Below are 18187 nucleotides of genomic sequence, written 5' to 3' on the forward strand. Positions count from 1 at the left end.
CACTATCAAAAGAACAGCTCTATTCAAAACTGTTAACTCTTGCCTAGATTTACAAATGTACATTGAAACACCAAAAATCAAATCCTTCACAAACATTTACAGAATTGTATATACCCTTGGATACAACTTACGTAATAATACTTAACAGAATTGTGATGCACCTAAAGTCTCATATAACAAACCGCTTAAACTCATATTAAGCCATCAGACAAAATGAATTAGTTCAAAGTAAAAATTATTGGATAACGGCACATGGGCTGGGTTGCATTTTAGGCAGCACTCAGGAAGAAGGATTCTGGGGCCCATCCCAATATATTCTTTCAAGCCTCCTGGCCCACAGTTCTCTTGAACTGCTTCCCTAGCACAGTGATGTTTCAGTCCCAACTCCTCAACCAGCATGCAAGCTTTTGCTTATGGCTGGCTAGCTGTCTCACCTTAGCGCCCCGAACAGCTAACAAAATAAAGCACCTTCTGTATGTTTTGGGAATGGCGTTCAACATGATGCAAACCCCCAACAACGCCTGGAAGCCAGACCAAGGCCACTAGGGTGACCGAACCCAGCTGCAAAAAGTACCAATCCATTTGGGACTGAGTCGTGGCCAAGCCTTTTGGGCCTTCCTGTGTCCAGGTCCCACGGTCCTGCAGAGATTGGCAACAAGAGCAACCTCTGCCAGCTGGCTTTGTCCATCTGCATGACCCCTTTGTCATTTTCTTCAACATGCACAGAAATGCCATTTGAAAACGTCCCAACTGACCAACCAGGAAACGAAGAGGTTCAAGCCCAATCACACACTGCAGCCATGCCTCACATATACACACTTGTTCTAAGTTCCTGTGGAAAGACTCTGGCACACATTACACGTTCTTTGAGCCAATAGTGCACGATTTGCCAAGTGAAGTGATAGAGGGGATACAGTGATGTGAGTATTGAGGACAGCTCCTGTTACATGTCAACCATCTGACACATGGCCTTTAATACCCTGCACTGAACTCATGTATGGTGGAGAATGCTGTTCTCTTGTCGGTTTTATCGTTATTTGGTAGTTAAAATTCTTTACTAGTCTAGCACTTCTTGCAGGTGGTATAGTGGGAGTGGAAGGAAGGGACCATAGCTCAGTAGGATAGCACTAATTTGCCTGTAAAAGTTCTGGTTTTTACCTCTAGGCATCTCCTCTTAAAATGATCATGAAACCGATATGTTGGCATCACTAGGTTTGGCATCACCCAGTGTGGTAACTCCTGGTATTTGCCTCCCCCCCCAGTGACCTCCTTCCATACCGACCATGCAGACCTTGTATAGTAATGTTTTGTTTATAATGTATTCATTAATCGTATTCGTTATATTACAGAATGCCATGGTATAGCTGTGACATAAAACAACTAGCAAAATTAACATATATCTTTAAAATTACATATCATCACAGAGCCTACATGAATTTACATATACAGTGTGCCCGTGCCAACCGCAGACTTGCCTCTGCAGATGGCAAGCCCAGCTTTTAAATGGGGTGTGTTGGAGTGGCTGTTTGCCCATAGGTAACCCATTGAAAACAATGGCTTTGGCATCTGCATTTTTTGCTATTCACGCGTTGATGGGGTCTGGACAGATCCTTGCGATAGCAAGGGATATTGTACATAGTTTCATGTGGCTGGAGGTGAAAAAATTGATAAAATATGATATTTTTTTCTCTCATTCTCCTCCCAATAAGCCTTATTCCTATTCAGCATTTTAAAGGGAGACACCAAAACCATTTTGCCCAAAGCCAGATGTTATGAGAAGCAGTGGGTCACCCCACTTTAAGGTGCACTCCGCACTCTCTAGTGACGCCCAACAGAGAGATTGGAAAGATTTCTGTCAGAGTAGGCAACGATGGCTAACGGACAGGATCTATATGGCAGTTGCCTATGTCCCTATTTTGAAATCTTAGAGAAATCAAGTGTTGCTTAAACTAGCAATCTTGTGGCCCTTTCCTACTTTTCACTTTTAGTACCATATTCCGGCATATAAGACGACCAGGCGTATAGACGACCCCCAACTTATAACCTAAAATAGAGTGTTTTGGGATATACTCACTGTATAAGACCACCCCTCTTTCCCCGATAAAGTCCGAAAGGAGCTGAGGCACACCACTAACAGTAGCAGCAGCGGCAGAGGAGAAAGAGGGGGAGGACAAAGGAGAAGAAACAAGGGAAGAGAGAACGAAGAAAAGGGGGAGAACAGGAAGAGAATCAGGAAAGGGTAAAGAGGAGAAGAGGGAAAGAAGAAGCAGAAGCGGAAGAGGGGAAGCAGAGGAGGATGAGGAGGAAAGAAAAAAGAGAAGAAGAGGTGAAGAAAGAAGAAGGGGAAGGAGAGTAAGAGAAGAAGGCCCCAGTTTAGCTGGCTGCCTTTTCCTGAGTCCGCGGCAGCTGCAGGCTTTTTAGGATCAACCAGCTGGCTTGGCCTCTGATACTGTCCCTAGAGTTTGAAGGTACTCCAAGGGCCATCCAGTCCAACCCCCTTCTTCTGCCATGGCAGGAAATCACAATCCCAAGCATCCCTGACGATGGCCATCCAGCCTCTGCTTAAGACCTCCAAAGAAGGAGACTCCTTATACATCCGCGGAAGGATTGTGTTCCACTTTTGTAAACAAGCATACACAAAATTATGTTCACCCACCTCGACAATTCCTCCCGCCCTTCCTCTTGGTGCATCTCAATGTAGAATTAATGCAGTTTGACGCCACTTTAAAGAGCTGCTGCTCCATTCCTATTGGAACCCTAGATTTGTAGTTTTTATAAGGTCTTTTGCCTTCCAAGAATGGGGGGGGGGCTGCTGCTCAAAACTACAAATCCAGAGATTCTGTATGGTGGGCTGGGCAGTTCAAGTGGCTCCTAGGAATCCTAGTTTGTTGTTTTATAAATTATTATAGGCGTTATAAAAACTACAAATCCTATGCTCTGTGTGGATGGATCATTCTACTTCTACAGTTGTTGTAGATACAGCATTGAGAGGCATCTGAGAAAGAAAAAAACAAGAAAGAAGAAAGAAAGAAAAGAAACGAAGAAGAAAAGAAAGAAAGAAACAGAAAGACTCCGCCAGACTCCTAAGGAGCAGCCTTCTGGTTTTCTCTGTGTGCCAAGAGTTTGTTTTTTTTTTCTTTTTTCTCTCCCGTAGCAAAAGAAAGAAACAATGGTCCAAAACACAGTCAGCAATAGTCCAGTTGAGAGCATTTTAACTTACCCTGGCCCAGTGCTAGGGAATCTGGGAACTGGAGTTTATTGTGGCACCAGAGCTCTCTGGACAAGAGGCTCAATCTCTCACAAAACAACATTTCCAGGAATTCCCTAGATATGAACCAGAGCAGTTAAAGCCGTCTCAGACTGGATTGCTGCCGTGTGTTTTTGTCTGCACAAAAAAAGTGGGTCTTGCTTCCCACTGACTCTGGAGCTCTTTCTTTCCCCACCAACAAGGCTCCATCCTATGCAAGGGAAGGGAAGAAGAGAAGGCGGCAGACGCGGGAAACCCTCTGCTCTTCTTCTGGGAAGGACTGAGCCACGTCAGGAGGGAAGGCAGAAAGACCTCCTGCCGTCCCTCCCCAGAGAGGAATGCCACCGCTCCGGGAAAGAGGAGGAGGGGGGGAGGGAGCACGGAGGAAGGGAAGAGAAGAAAAAGGGGAAAAAAGGAAGGAAGGAGGGAAAAAGAAAGGGAGGGAAGGAAGGAAGGAGGAAATGGTGGTAGAAAGAGGAGAAACCTAGGAGGTGAGACGAGGGAGAAAGGTAAAGTAGGCAAGGAAATAAAGGGTGAGGAGGAAAGAAGAGATGAAAAGAGAAAGGGGAGGAAGGGAAGGATGCACCGTGGGCTCCTTTGCCTTAGGAGAAGGCTTGCCGCTGCGCTCTCTTTAGGACCCACCGGAGGCTTGGCTTTTTTTTCTGCGCACAAGACGACCCCCCCACTTTGGAGAAGATTTTCCTGGGCTATAAAAGTGTCTTGTATCAGGGAAAATACGGTAGATAATACTTTGTTCCTCAATAATCCCCTTAGGATTAGTAAATGATGTTCATTACAAAGAGGTATTTGTGGTGTATGTCACTACAAAACCACCAACCCTGCCTTCAATAAAAATACTTGTATGCATGAGAATTCATGGACTATTGCCTCAGATGAAGTCCACAAAGCTCCCACTATAATTAATTGTTTATATTTAACTATTTCCCGGATCGCTGTTTTAAATGAGATCTTTACAACATTACCAAGACATTAGCTAAACATTCAGACGTTACCCGCCTTCAACTAGTCTGTGTATTGAATCCAGTTCAGTGGTTCCAATCCTCTTGGGGGTCAAAACTCAAAAGATGGTGTGGGGGACATCTGTTAACCCCATGGCCATTGGCATGTGGGGTCCTTCCGGGGCCAGTTTGTTTCCCCTGTATTATTTATGTCTACATGAAAACATGGGAGAGGCATATCTGGACTTTAGTTGTCTCCAATTGCTGTGACACCAACTGTATCTTTCCTTTCACTAATTCAAGACCGGTGTCAGCATGTCAGTAATGAACTGGATGACAGCAAACAAGTTGAAACTTCTCCAGACAAGACCACCTGCGTTCCTGTTCAATTCTAAGGCAAATTAGAGAATAGGGATTCAGCCTGTGTGTTGGGTGTGGTACCACTCCCCCTGAAATCTCAGTTGGCGCTTGGAGTGCTCCTGGACTCAATCTGAGCCGGGATGTCCAAGATTTTGACAGTGTCCCAGGAGTGCATTTGCAAAGCACTAGTACTTGGGGCATCAGATCTGCCTTTGGTGACACATGCCTTATTGCATCCCATTACAATAACCACACTCTGGGGAGCTGCCTTTGTGGGAAACTTCACTGGATCCAAAATGCTGCAGCAAGGTTGCTTGACTGGGACAACCTATAGGGAACATATAACCCTTACTAAAACAGCTCCACTGGCTGCTCATATGTGTCCTGGCAGCATTCAAAGTACAGGCATCCGCCATCATACGCAGCTTTAGCTTAACGCTGAGCCATGCACCAGAAGAAGGAATGGCGCACACGCCTGTGGCATATGCATCACACCGCATCTACAAGCCCCATGTTTAAATGGGCTCCAAACATATGCACGTATTTCCTTCACTGGGGTGTGTGGTCTGGAAGGATGCCCAGCGTTAAGGAAAGGGACCACTGTATTGATTATCTTTAAAGCCCTACATGACTGTGGGTGTAGACTATTTGAAATGTTATTTCTATATGATAGGCTGGCCAATCTCTATGTGTGTAGGGGGAAGGCTTCTCTCTTCTCACCACCACATCACAGTTTCGCAGCTTGTGAGACACGGAAAGAGCCTTTCCAGTGGCTGCTCCCAAAGTTGTGGGAACCCCTGTTTCTGGGAGTCCAGTTGGTCGCTCCTGCTGTCTTTCTGCCCGCAGGTAAAGGCTTCTGTCTAGGGGAAATTTGGTTGTTAATATGTTGTGCATAATTTTTAATGTGGATGTTGTTTCTATTTATCAAGTTTTTTTTGTAGTATTTTTAAAACTGCTTTTAATTTGCATTTTTTTTTTTACCTGTCTTTTTAAAACAGAGGTCTTGTTTAATGTGTTTTAAACTTTGTATCAAGTATATTGTAGTTGTATTTTTTAAAGGTTGTCACCACTTTGGAACTGATGTTGGCGAGAGAAGCGAGATACTATACATAAATAAATATATTCAATATCAATATGCTTATAGGCCACTTTCTGTGAATTGCATATGTAAGCTATAATGTTAGAAAATCAAATATTCCCCCCCTCTAAATAAAATGGTAATTTTAACATGCAAAAATTCTGCTGTCATCCATCACTGTGGATTCGATGTCTATATAAAAGACCAAGTGGAGTGTTTTAGAGCAGAAAAATGGCAATGAACTCGCATAAATCAATTGATGCTTTCATAATTTACATCTTTAGAAAAGGTAAGGAACCTAGAACATACCCTCTGTGTTATTTTTTGCTTGTGTCACTAGGGTTGCTGTGTGTCCTCTGATCCATTTAAATAACTAATGCAAAACATAACTTGATTTCGGCTACTGGGAAACCAAACATCAAAGTGTATTAGCCATATAATCCTGTGTGTTGGTTTATAAATTTCTGCTTCAAAGAAAGAGACTCCGTATCTTCAAGAAGGGCCTGAATACATTAAGTAAAATAAACTCTCTGTTCACATTTCATACTCAAGTAGTAATTCTGGTACTTTTGATCACCTTTCCACACTAAATTAGCTTCTTCCCAAAGGTCCAGTTAGGATTTCCTATTATTCATTTGTTTTTCCTCAACCTAGAAGATGTAGAGGATTTCCTCTATATATTCAGTAAGAAAAATCTTCTTCCAGCCTTCTTCTACTTGACTTCCTCGTTCCTCCACATGAACTGGATCAGCATCAACCCGGCATAGCCAGCCTGATTAGTTTTAATACATCTGCTAGAATGGATTGGCAAAGGCTGCTCTGGCCACATGAAAAAATTTCTACTCCTTCCACTTGTCTCTCTTCACTTGCACAACAATTAGACATCGCCTGCATTTGTCAAATATATTTATGAAATCGCGCCGCACAACTAACAGCATCCCCTTTGAAGTGTCTAGTCTAGTACAAACCAATACTGCAGTTGTCCCCTTATAGTTTGGTTTTTCTTACCTTATTTAGCACATTTATATTTCTGCATTTATGCATCCTGAAACATTTTAGTATGATGACACCGTTCAATATTTGAATTTAAGAGACAATGTTTTTAGTGATTTTGGTGAAATTTATTTTGTTTTAAAGCTTTATGACTCAAGCGCACTTGTCACCTACTGACCTTCACATCTGACCTAGTACTTAAAAATGTATTTTGGGGTCTTCAGCACCCAGAATGACTTCAGATTTTGAAAAAGAAAGACAATTATCTCCTGCTACAGTTTATTCTTCCCATATGATATGTTAGTTTTGTGGCTCCTCTCTTGTACTGGTCATTATCAGTTTAGGCTGTTGGTAGTGCAAGGATCGGTTTTAGAGGGAATAACTGGTATCTTAGACTGTCTCAAATCACTAAAGCTATTAATGCAGATTAAAGGCTGCCACTTCTAAAACAGTTGAAGAATTATATGAAAAGTTCCCACATTTCCCCAAAAAAGACATCGCCAGAAGGTGGATAGCTGGAAGATAGGCTTTTCATTCCCTTTCCTTTCTGCGAAGACCCTTCCAATTTATGGGGAAAACCACTTCCCCCATTCAATCAATGACAGGAAAAGGAATAACACAGCTCTGGGTGCATTTATTTCTCTGTGGAAGCATGCTAAGGATCCAGTAGCTCTAGGCTTTTCCCTCCCTGTCCATCACCATTCACCACACACCTGGTTTTGCTTCCATCTAGAGGTCAAAGTCTGCCTGCAGGGAGAGGTGCCGCCTTTTTAGAAGCTATGGGGTGGGATTGGGCATTGGAACCCTTTCCACATGGTTAATGTTGTAATGAGCAGGAAATCTGTTTTTCCTATGTCCCTTGGGTCCTGTTCCTAGGGTTAAAAGAATTAACAATCTAAATGTAGAGTTTTTGAAAGGCTTAATGAGCTTCTGTTTTAGGATTCAGCCCGGTGTATTTGGGATGCTTCTGGAATACAGATATTTCCCATGCTTGTCACAACAATGTGGGATGGGCAGGGAATTCACAGTTTTTCACATTCACATTATTCAAGATGACAACCTATCCTCTTTAGGAATCAGGAACCTGATGACCAAATCCCGTTACACAAGGGAAAGAACTGCAATTTCTCCCAAACCCATAAGTCATACTCAACTACAACAAGCTGTGGAATGAAGTCGAGGACCCAAAAAGTCCTAGGTTTCAAGGATGATACTAATTTTGAAAACTGCCCTCCTCCCACTTACCATTGAATGCAGATGAGTAAAAAAGATAATGCAGTATCATTATTGTGCATTTTCTTACACCCGAAGGAAGTTTGGGGAATGAAAGGATGTTGGAAGAGAAGAAAGGTGTGCTTTTCCAAAACCGAATCCTGAAAAAATAACCCCGATTCACTGATAAAAGAAAAAGTATCAAGCCTCAAGGCTTCAACACATGAACTGTTTATGAAATCTGGTACCCATATTAGAAACATTTGGATAAGCCTTAAACCACTGACTTTTGCTGATCTTATAAGCAGATCTTTAGTATTAGTACGTCTTGTATAACCCTTGTCACGACAGTTACGATCGCTTTCAGAAGTTTTTTCTTCCTCCCACCCATTTATTTTGGTTACTGACCTACATACCAGTGTTGTGAAATGTTTTTAATGTATATATCAGTTTTAAAAAGAGAAATGATTCTCTGGCCATGTACCTGAATTGCTCACACTGTGGTTACACTAACAGGCGAAGCGGTCTGGCTTTCTTTTTGGCACCTTCACAACCACAAAAATCTTCAGCAGTCTCACTGTAACAGAATTGGCATCAACATTCAAAGGTGATGGTCTCTTGGACCTTCGGAAAAATCCGCTTCCAAAATCTTTTGCCCTGTTTGGAACCAGCTTTCCATTTGTCTATATCCTTCTGGTCACGTATGGGACTCTCTGGATTTAGATTTTCAAGTCCAAATTAACCGGGGAAAGTAACTTCTGAGGACTCCGGTTTGCTTGTTCAGGCCTTCCAGTGGAGGCTCAATCTCTGGCAGAACCTGCTCCACTTATAAGGTCATTCAGAAAACAATGCAGTCGTTTATTTGATTCATTTTCTTCTTCCTTTCCTTCTAGTTTCCCTTGTGATTTGCCTCTGGCGGGAGGGCCCAGCGCATCATTTCCCCTGGAGGAGTTCACTACCAGTCCATATTTTGGGTTGATGGCCTTACGGGCCACAGTAGAAGAGGAAAATCCCAGTTCCCAATTCCAGATCGGAAAGGGCAAGGGATGTTCAGCTCTTTGTGAGATTGCTTCTTCTGAAATGGCATAGAGTTCACGAAATTCAATATCGAACATCTCTACATGCTGCCCACGTCAAGTACAAGAGAATATTTCTGTCTATATGAGTGATGCCAGAAACTATGAACACAGAAGTACTATTAAAGAACTCAGTTATAAAGAGGAAATGTTCTTAAATCCAACCACTTGCCATAAGGGACACATACAGTTAGCTAAAGAATGAACTATTCACCTGTCCCAACCTGTGAGTAATGATGTTAGGTGAGATTATCTTTGTTCTCCAGAATAGAATATTCTCAGAATATTTTCCAAAAGATTATTCATTGAATCATAGAATTGGAAGAGACCACAAGGGCTATCCAGTCCAACCCCTTGCATGCCGGAACTCTCAATCAACGATCCCTGACAGATGGCCATCCAGCCTCTGTTTAAAGACTTCAAGGAGGGAGATTCCACCACACTCCAAGGGAGTTGTTTGTTGAAAAGCCTTACTGTCAGGAAGTTCTCCTAATGTTGAGATGGATCTCTTTTCCTGTGCTTGCATCCATTGTTAGGGTCTAGTCTCTGGAGCAGCAAAAATAAGCTTGTTCAATTCTCGTTTGACATCCTTTAAGTATTTAAAAAGGTCTATCTACCTCTTAACTTCTCTTCTCCAGGCTAAACCTCCCAGTTCCCAAGTCGTCCTCATGGGCATGGTTTTAGGCCCTTCACCATTTAGTCACCCTCCTTTGGACACGCTCCAGTTTCTCAACATCCCTTTTGAATTGTTGTGCTCAGAACTGGACACATAATTCCAGATAGGGCCTGACCAAAAGAGAATACCGTGGCACTATTACTTCCCTTGATCTATATATTAACTTCTACTGATGCAGCCTAAAATCTCATTGGCCTTTTTAGCTGCCGCATCGCACTGTTGACTCATGTTCAACTTGTGGTCTACTTGCGGCTCCTAGATCCCTGTCACATGTACTTTCGTTCAGGCCAGGTGTCGCCCATCCTATAGTCATTTATTTCTGCCCCAAGTGCAGTACCTTTCATTTCTCCTTGTGTGAAATTCATTGTTTTGTTAGCTTTGGCCTCAGCTTTTAGTCTATCTAGGTCATTTTGAATTTTGATCTGTCCTCTGGGGTATTAGTACTCCTCCTGATTTGGTGTCATCTATAAATTTGAAGTATGCCCCTAATTCTGTCATCCAAGTCAATGATAAGATTTTGAATAGACACTGGACCCAGGAACAGCCACTGTGGCAACCCCCTGGTCACTCTCTCCAGGATGAAAAGTGAAAAGGACTCATTGTTGAGCATATTGTTGAGGGTTAAATCAGATGTATATCTTCTAGACATAAATGATGCACACCAACACATGTATCATGTACAAACATAAATTAATAGACCATCTGACCGTAGGATCCAGTGAGGACTTTTTCACCATCCCCATCAGGAAACGGGAGCCCAAATTGCCTTTGATCTTCCCTGTTGGCATATAGAATCCAACTCCAGGTCACAGAACGCACACGATATTCTGACAGGAAGATAAAATAGATTACAGCAGTGCACCAAAATCTTAGGATCTTCTCAACAAAGGCAACATTTTAATCACCTCACTTTCGATTGTCCCCTCCTACATACACTCAGGGTCAGATCCAGCTTTGATGCCTTACGCAAGGGTCCACTAGGGTCCATCCTCACCTTCATTGATTATTTCGGCTCACTTACCTCACGTTGCATCAGCACTCCCAGGGTGCTGAGATGCTGCCCCCACTACCTCCACTATCCCAGAGCAATGCTATGTCAGAGGTTTTATTATTTATGTGTTTATTTAGGAATTGTGAGAAATTTTAAAGGACTGTCAGAGATTAAGCCATATAGTATGCTCATACCAGTGTTGCTCAAGATTGTGGTCCCATGGCCAGGGGCCCGTCTTTTGGTGGCACTTTAGACTAAAGAAGTACGAACTAGGAAAATTGTAGGTAACAAAGCTAACCAAGGCCGAAACACACAGGGCCAAAAATGTCGCCTGCGGCAGTTTTTACGCACTGCAGCAGCGGCCGGCCTCTTACCATGGCATTTGGTCACTACAGTCCTGTGCCACTCAGGACACGCTTGTGGTTGAAACAGACAGGGCTGCCTCCAGTGCCCGTCTGCTGAGGCCAAAGACATGAAAAGTAAACTAAGCCCCACGTTATATCTAGGCAAAGAAGAGAGAAGGGACTGAGGTGACTAATCTTGTCAAAGTACAGGATTTCTGAGAATTTGACACAGGTTATTCTGGGCTGTATAAACTATAATCTTACTTAGTTCCTCTTGACTTTTGAACCATGATTCACTGTTACTTTTTAAAGAGTCTATAGCAACAAAAACCAAAGATGAGACTATAAGTTATATAGATCTCTATCCAGGAAAACCTAATGCTGTTATGTTTTTTACTCCATTTTATTAATTATATTCCATATTTCTCTTGGCATGGGAATAATCTCAGTTGCTTTTTCATCTTAAGAATTTCTATGTCAGAGATGAATTCAGCAGATCCAGTTTTCCAGCCTTGACATTGCATTTATTAGTGCCTTTCCTTCACCTGAATTAGAGAACTGGTGTTTCATATTCAATAATGCTGGTAGGAGGATAAATCGGTGTGCTCCTGTTTCCAGTATCAAAATGGATTCAGAACTATATCAGTCCCAGTAAATTAGTTCTGTGCATTCCTATAGAAATGTACTTGTTATTGCATTGGTAGAAGGGATGAGCAAGAAGATAGCTTTTCAGGAAGAAAATAACCCTTAGTCTAAAATTCTAAAATGTGCTCAAGTCAAAATGATGGTTAATTTCGTTATCTTCCATTAGGAGGATGTCGCCATACAGTATTCTGCCATTGGCATCCTGTTAGTCAACACTGAGGCTGCTGCTACAAGCTTTGGATCTTAGGATTTGTGTTTGTTGTTGGCACCAGTTCTCTGACTGAGAGGCTAAATATCTTGCAAACTACAAATGCCAGAATTCCCTAGCATTGAGCCATGACAGTTAAGCAGTGTCAAACTGCATTAATTCTGCTCTTAGACTTCAGATATTGTAACTGCTTCTTATTCTTATGTTGCATCATGGCATATTATCATGACTACAAATGATTCTGAAACATACCTTGAAAGCTAGTCAGCCATCCAAAAGATGCAGGTCTGTTCTGTTGCTGGGGTGAGGGTGCTGCAGAATGATGAGACCTATCCCTCTTCCCCACCAGCAAGCAAGGCTGCAGGAAGCTAAAGCAGGCACCCCTATAGGAACCTGTCACAATTTTTCATTACAATCTTCCTCACTGATTGGAGGAAGTTGTCACAACATTCTGCAGTGCCAACTCAGAAGCACCTCAATGTTGTTCCAGAAGGCCGACAGCTTTTAAGGGGGTTTCAAGGATCACATGGGGAGTTAAATCATCTACATAAACACAGTGTGCTACATGTTTGATGCACGGTCTTGGCCTGCACTTCTATATGAAAAATGTCTTCTAATAATGCCCCCCTGCCCCATCTGCTGGTTCAAAAGGAAAAGAATGAAGTGAAATCAAAATACAAAGCTTTAGTTGAATTGGCCTGGTGGCGCATGTAGTTAAATGCTGGTACTGAAGCCATAAGGTTGGTTTGATCCTAGGGCTCCAAGGTTGGATCAGCCTTCCCTCCTTTTGTAGGTCGGTGAAATGAGTACAGCGTTGCCCACGCCATACGCGGGCGCGCCATACGCGGACTTTAGCAACGTGCTCAAGCCACGGGGTGCGCGCGGGCGGAGCGTCCATTCACTGAATGGTGTGCGCGTGCCCGTTGCACCCCGTGCGCTCCCGCGCCGCCGCACACGAGCACCTGTTTCCAATGGGCTCACATAGGCGGAATTCGCCTTACGCAGCAGGATCCGAACGGATCCCCCGCGTAAGGCAAGGACGGACTGTATTGAGCTGGTTGGGGCAAGTAGCTTCCGATTTACAACTGCTAGAGAATGTGAGTTCACTGATAAGCATCAGAATGTACATGCTATACTATTTTTTTACCAATGGGAAAAACATCAAGCTTATTTGCGCGTTGTCTGATGAAAGATGCAACTTGTTATAAGGAACAAAAATATAGGAATCAAGTACAAAGATTTATCATTAAATGCCCAAGTCATAATCATCCATGCTGTAGTATTTCTGATGTCTATGGTGGTTGTGTAACCTAACCGGAAGAGAAACAATCTCTTAAGGAGTGTGAGAGTTCTATGAATACACAAGAATACCATTGACTATCAAAATAGAATAAATGGGCCTGATGCCCAAAATCAAGTCTGAACTCTCATTAGAAGCCAAAATGACTAACTGAGGCTCTCCCACACTTGGCATATATGAATGACATGATCTTTCAGAAAAGAGAAAGACCGCCTTCTAGGTGGATCTTCCTAAACAGAAAGCCAGACCTGAGTTTGCACAACCAGAGCCTGGTATTGAGAATAGAGTCTCTGGACAGTGGTTCCCAACCGTGTGGTCGGGACCCTTGGGGGTCGAATGCCATTTATGGGGGTTGCCTAAGAACATTCGGAAAACCATATTTAATTACCGTTGTGAAGTCGCAATGAAAAAATTTTCCTGGGTTGGGTCACCACAACATGAGGAATTATATTAAAGGGTCATGGCATTAGGAATGTTGGGACCACCCTGCTCTAGGGTCACATCATAGGTACCAGAGACAAGGCCAACGTGACAACAAAATAATAGAAAATAAAATAATAATAATATACTAGTACAGTATTATATTACCGCCTCTCCCTTTTGGGATCGAGGCGGGTAACAAAAGAGGTTGAATTAACATACAAATAAATAACAAACAAAAAACCCAGATCCCCCACCCTCATCCTCCCTCCTTGAATAAAATTAAAAACAATAAAAAATGTATATAAATATAGCTCACAATAACAATGTTAAAATCAGTTAAACACAAATTACAGTGGGCCCTTGGTATCCGCTGAGGTTTGATTGCAGGCCCTCCCTGGATACACAATCCATGGATGCTCACAGGCCATTGCAACATGGTGTGGAAAATGGTGTCCCTTGTGTAAAATGCAAAAATCCATGTGGCTTCTTGAGTTTAATATTTTTAACTTAATTTTAAAACATATTGAAGCTGTGGATAAGCATCTGTGGAGACCAGAGAGATGACTGTAAAGGGAAGTTTTCTACTCTTATTATGATGTCAGGGTTTTTTTTTAGTCATGTTGGGTGTAAAGATGTTTCTCATCTCATTCAGATACACAACAGTCTGTCACAGATGGCTGACATCCCAATTTAACATGGGCGAACTATGATTAGAAGAGTACCTTTGCGGGCTAAATAGTGGTTACAGTGGTGCCTCGGGTTACGAAATTAAATTCGTTCCGCGGTCCCGTTCGTAACCCGAAAGCCTTCGTAAGCCGCACAAACCCATAGGCGCTAATGGGGAAGAAAAAGCCCGCGGCTCCACCGCGGCTCCATTTAAAATAGCGCCGAAGTTTTTTCGTAACCCGAAAAAACTTTCGTAACCCGAAACAATAATTCCCTATGGGATTTTTTCGTATCCCGAACAATTCGTACCTGGGTTTTTCCCGTACCCGAGGTACCACTGTATAGAAAAGAAATCAGTGAGTTACAGACCTTTCCTTCTTGACTGTCGTATCCTAGAGTAAGAGAACAGTAGAGGAGCCTTCGTCATCTGCACAGAATGTTAAACAGAAGGCAGTGGGAAAAGACATAAGAAGAAAATCACCCTTTGATAAAAGAGAGAACAGAGTAATTGCCAGGAGATGCTTCCAACATGGCTGAAATATCAGCACAAATTAGCAAGCACTACTGCATTCAAGGCAAATTATTCTGATTAAGGTGGCACGGATCAATCTGTGTTCAGTGGAAAGCAAACACCAAGACAAAAAATGTACAACTGCAAATCAATATGCACAATCCCAGCCTCGAAGTATATGGAATGTCTTATTATAGTGTTATACCACAAAACCCTCTTTATTTTATCCCAAAGTCCCTCTGACTTCCCCAGGTTCTTATCCCTATTTAACTGCCGGCTAAATGTTTAACTTGTTAGCTCTATTGGGCTATCAAAGTAACATTTTTACACAAACATAGGATATTGGTATAATCTAATAGACAGATTTGAAGATTCTATCATCAAATCTCACATAGCTGAAAAATTGTGCCCAACTATTGATGCATAGCTTCTGGGTGGTATATTTTAGAGCTTGCACTTACTTTGTGTTAGCATTGGCCAAACGTTTGCACCTAGCTGTTTATCCCCCGGAAACTAATGTTGCATCCTAGAATTTGTTCAGCATTCCCTTATAATTGAAGTCACAAGGAGATTGAGCAAGTCATGTACATTATCACTTGGGTTGCTTAAAGCGCCCCTTACTGATGTCCATTTAAGGAGCCTTGGTTAGCTTCAACAAACCACAAGGCCTAGTGCATTGCATTGCACAAATATGCAGGTTTGAACACAATAGTACTGCCCTGCCTCTGTGCATGGAACCCTGGGATCTGTAGTTTGGTAGACACCAGGCTCTCTGACGGAAAAGGCTCACACCTCACAAACAACACACACCCGAATTCTATGCCTTGAGCGATGGCAGTTAATGATGTCAACCCACTATTTCTGTGGTGCAGAACTTAGTCTAAACAATTTAGACTTATACAGTGGGCTCTGGTACCCACTGGGGTTTGGTTCCAGGACCCATGTGTATACCCAAAATCTGTGGATGCTCAGTCTCATGAGATCACATACGGTGTAGTAAAATAGTGTCCCTTATGTAAAATGGCAAAATCAGGTTTGCTTTTTGGAATTTATATATTTTAAAACCATTTTTGAAGGCCAGGATAGGAATCTGTGCAAGACGGGACCAAACTGTCTATTACCTTGTTTCATATTTTAGTTACTATTGTTCTACTTAAATACTGTAATAATTTCTTAACACACTATCATGGTAACAGTTACTTTCTTAAACACAGCAAGAGAGCAGCAGAGTAAGGAAGCATTTTGTCTGTGGTCCTACAATGAGTTTATTACAATCTTGGCAATACAACATTTTGAATCCTGTTAAGTAGAAACCAAAAAGAAGTTGGATCCCACAAATCTTTACAGTATTTTTGTTCCTGACGGTGACAGGTTTATGTTTCTTCTTTCACCAGATTTCATCTGTAAAATCAAGATAGAAGAAACCTTTGGATTCATGGCTGGTGTATAATTTCTACATTTTCACAGATTGGACACTCAAAGCTTCCTTTTACTTATTATTCCAGTTTCTTTCTCTTCTCCACAAGACCTCAAGGCAACTCACAATAGTGACCCATAACAAGTTCATACTAAATGGCAACACAAACAATAACCATATGCCTTATCAAAAACTATCTGTTGGTACTTAGCAGCAACAAATAAAGTATCTTGGAATGAAAAGGGAGTTTAATCATTTTGTAAATTTTAATAGCCTCTAGTATAGAGAACGTCTTTAGCAAGAGGAGCCCGTATTATGTAGGCTGGAGCCACCCCAAGATAAACACTGCTGTGTATGGAGAGTGGCACTATATATCGTTGCTGATGACCAAAGGGGTAGGTTTGAGTGGAAGAAAAGAGGAAGTGAAATTAACAAAGAATGAGGGATGAACAGTAAGAATGGAAGGCGATGGAGGGTGGAAGGTAAGGGATGAATGGAGGGAAGTGGTGATGAGATTGAGAAATGAACTAGGGATATGTGTAAGAATGTAAAATGTATTGCTAGTACAGTCAGTTGTTATGCCTCTATATATTTTGTGAATGTGGTTTGTTCTAATTTTTTAAATTGAGTTAGTAAAATTATTTAAATTTGAAAAATCTTGCTGATACCAAAGATTCACTGGAAGGAATATACACCATTCTGCCCCCCCCGCACGCAAAAGCGGAGGCTTGCGGATATTCAAACCCTATAGGTTTAAATGGGGCATGCCCCTGTGTGCATGGTCTGGATGTGCGCGCCATTGAAAATAGCAGAGGTTGCCCCTCTGCAATATTCAAGGTCGCAGATCTTAGATCCACGAGTTAGGAAGGAGACTACTAACAGTTGACCCTCCACTTTTTGAGTCTTGACATTTGCAGATTTATTATTTAGGGTTTGATTAAGATATTTCTCTAGGAATCTCTAGGTCTCCCGTGCAATCTGCCAGAAGCTACCCCTTGATTCTGCTGGAGATCTAGACAGTTTAGAGAACACTTCTCTACACATTGGTAGGTCCTCTGGTATGATTCTACGATCAACATCTGCCAGATGTTGACCATACAGTTGCACTGGAGGATCTGGGATTCCTAGAGCGGTGTTCTCTTAGTAAAAAAGAATAATGTTTTTTTTATTTGTGGTTTTCCACAACATGAGGGTCTTTTACCCCTAACCCCAGCGAAAGTACGAGGACCAACTGGTACTTTCGATGTTAACAATTTCAAGGTTGACAGTCTAAATGCAGCCTGCTAAATCTTTTCCATTACAGAATCATAATAATATTGTTTCCTGACCATTTGACTTTCATATTCATGATCTGTTGCATGCAGTGCAAAGTCCACTTTTTATTAACCACTGTGGGTAGCTATCAAAATTCTTTATCAAGCTGTATTTGAGTAGCTTAATGGAAGTTCATAGCAGAATCTGGCAAGTTGATTTCCTTTTTAATTCTTCCTTGAAAACAATAATAAAATAGTAAATGTGTTCTTCATTGTTGTTAAGGAGTGAAAGAGAGCTGTCAGATTATGTTTATAGTCCTATAAAATTCAATACCATACACAGAAAGGTTAACTATTACCAATAGAATTGCTAGCTTAGCTACTGAGAGCTAGCAATTTATGATTTAACAAGATTTTTTTGTTTGTTTAAAATACTGATTTTTTGTTGTGTTACCCCAAGTAATTTTATATTTGTTATGTTTGTACCCACAATACATTTGCAGTTTGTATTATCCAAGCCTTGTCTGAGTCAACAGAAGTGAAGCAAAAGGCTCTTGGGCTCTTCTCATTACAGTACATATGAAACTTAGATCGTCTATCACATTGGCCTCGCATTTTAGTGTTAATATTTCCTGTCCTAACTTTTCACACTGCCAATGTATTCAGCAAGTTTCTACTAAAACAATGATCATTAAACAAGCAAAATCCCAAAAGGGGGCAAATAAACTATGGATTAGTAAACCTAGCAGTCAAAACCTCTCTGTTTTGTCCATCTTTCCATACCTGATCCACAGTAAGAGGATCGGAGCGATCTTGGGCAGGTGACAG

At 41.8% G+C, this 18187-nt stretch overlaps 1 pseudogene; it reads right to left on the minus strand.

The window, feature by feature from the left end:
- Window positions 1-2950: 2950 nt before the first annotated feature.
- LOC121930924 overlaps window positions 2951-18187 on the minus strand; it is a 16664-nt pseudogene continuing 1427 nt past the window's right edge.

The sequence above is a fragment of the Sceloporus undulatus genome, chromosome 5, assembly GCF_019175285.1.
Source record: "Sceloporus undulatus isolate JIND9_A2432 ecotype Alabama chromosome 5, SceUnd_v1.1, whole genome shotgun sequence".
Classification (NCBI taxonomy): domain Eukaryota; kingdom Metazoa; phylum Chordata; class Lepidosauria; order Squamata; family Phrynosomatidae; genus Sceloporus; species Sceloporus undulatus.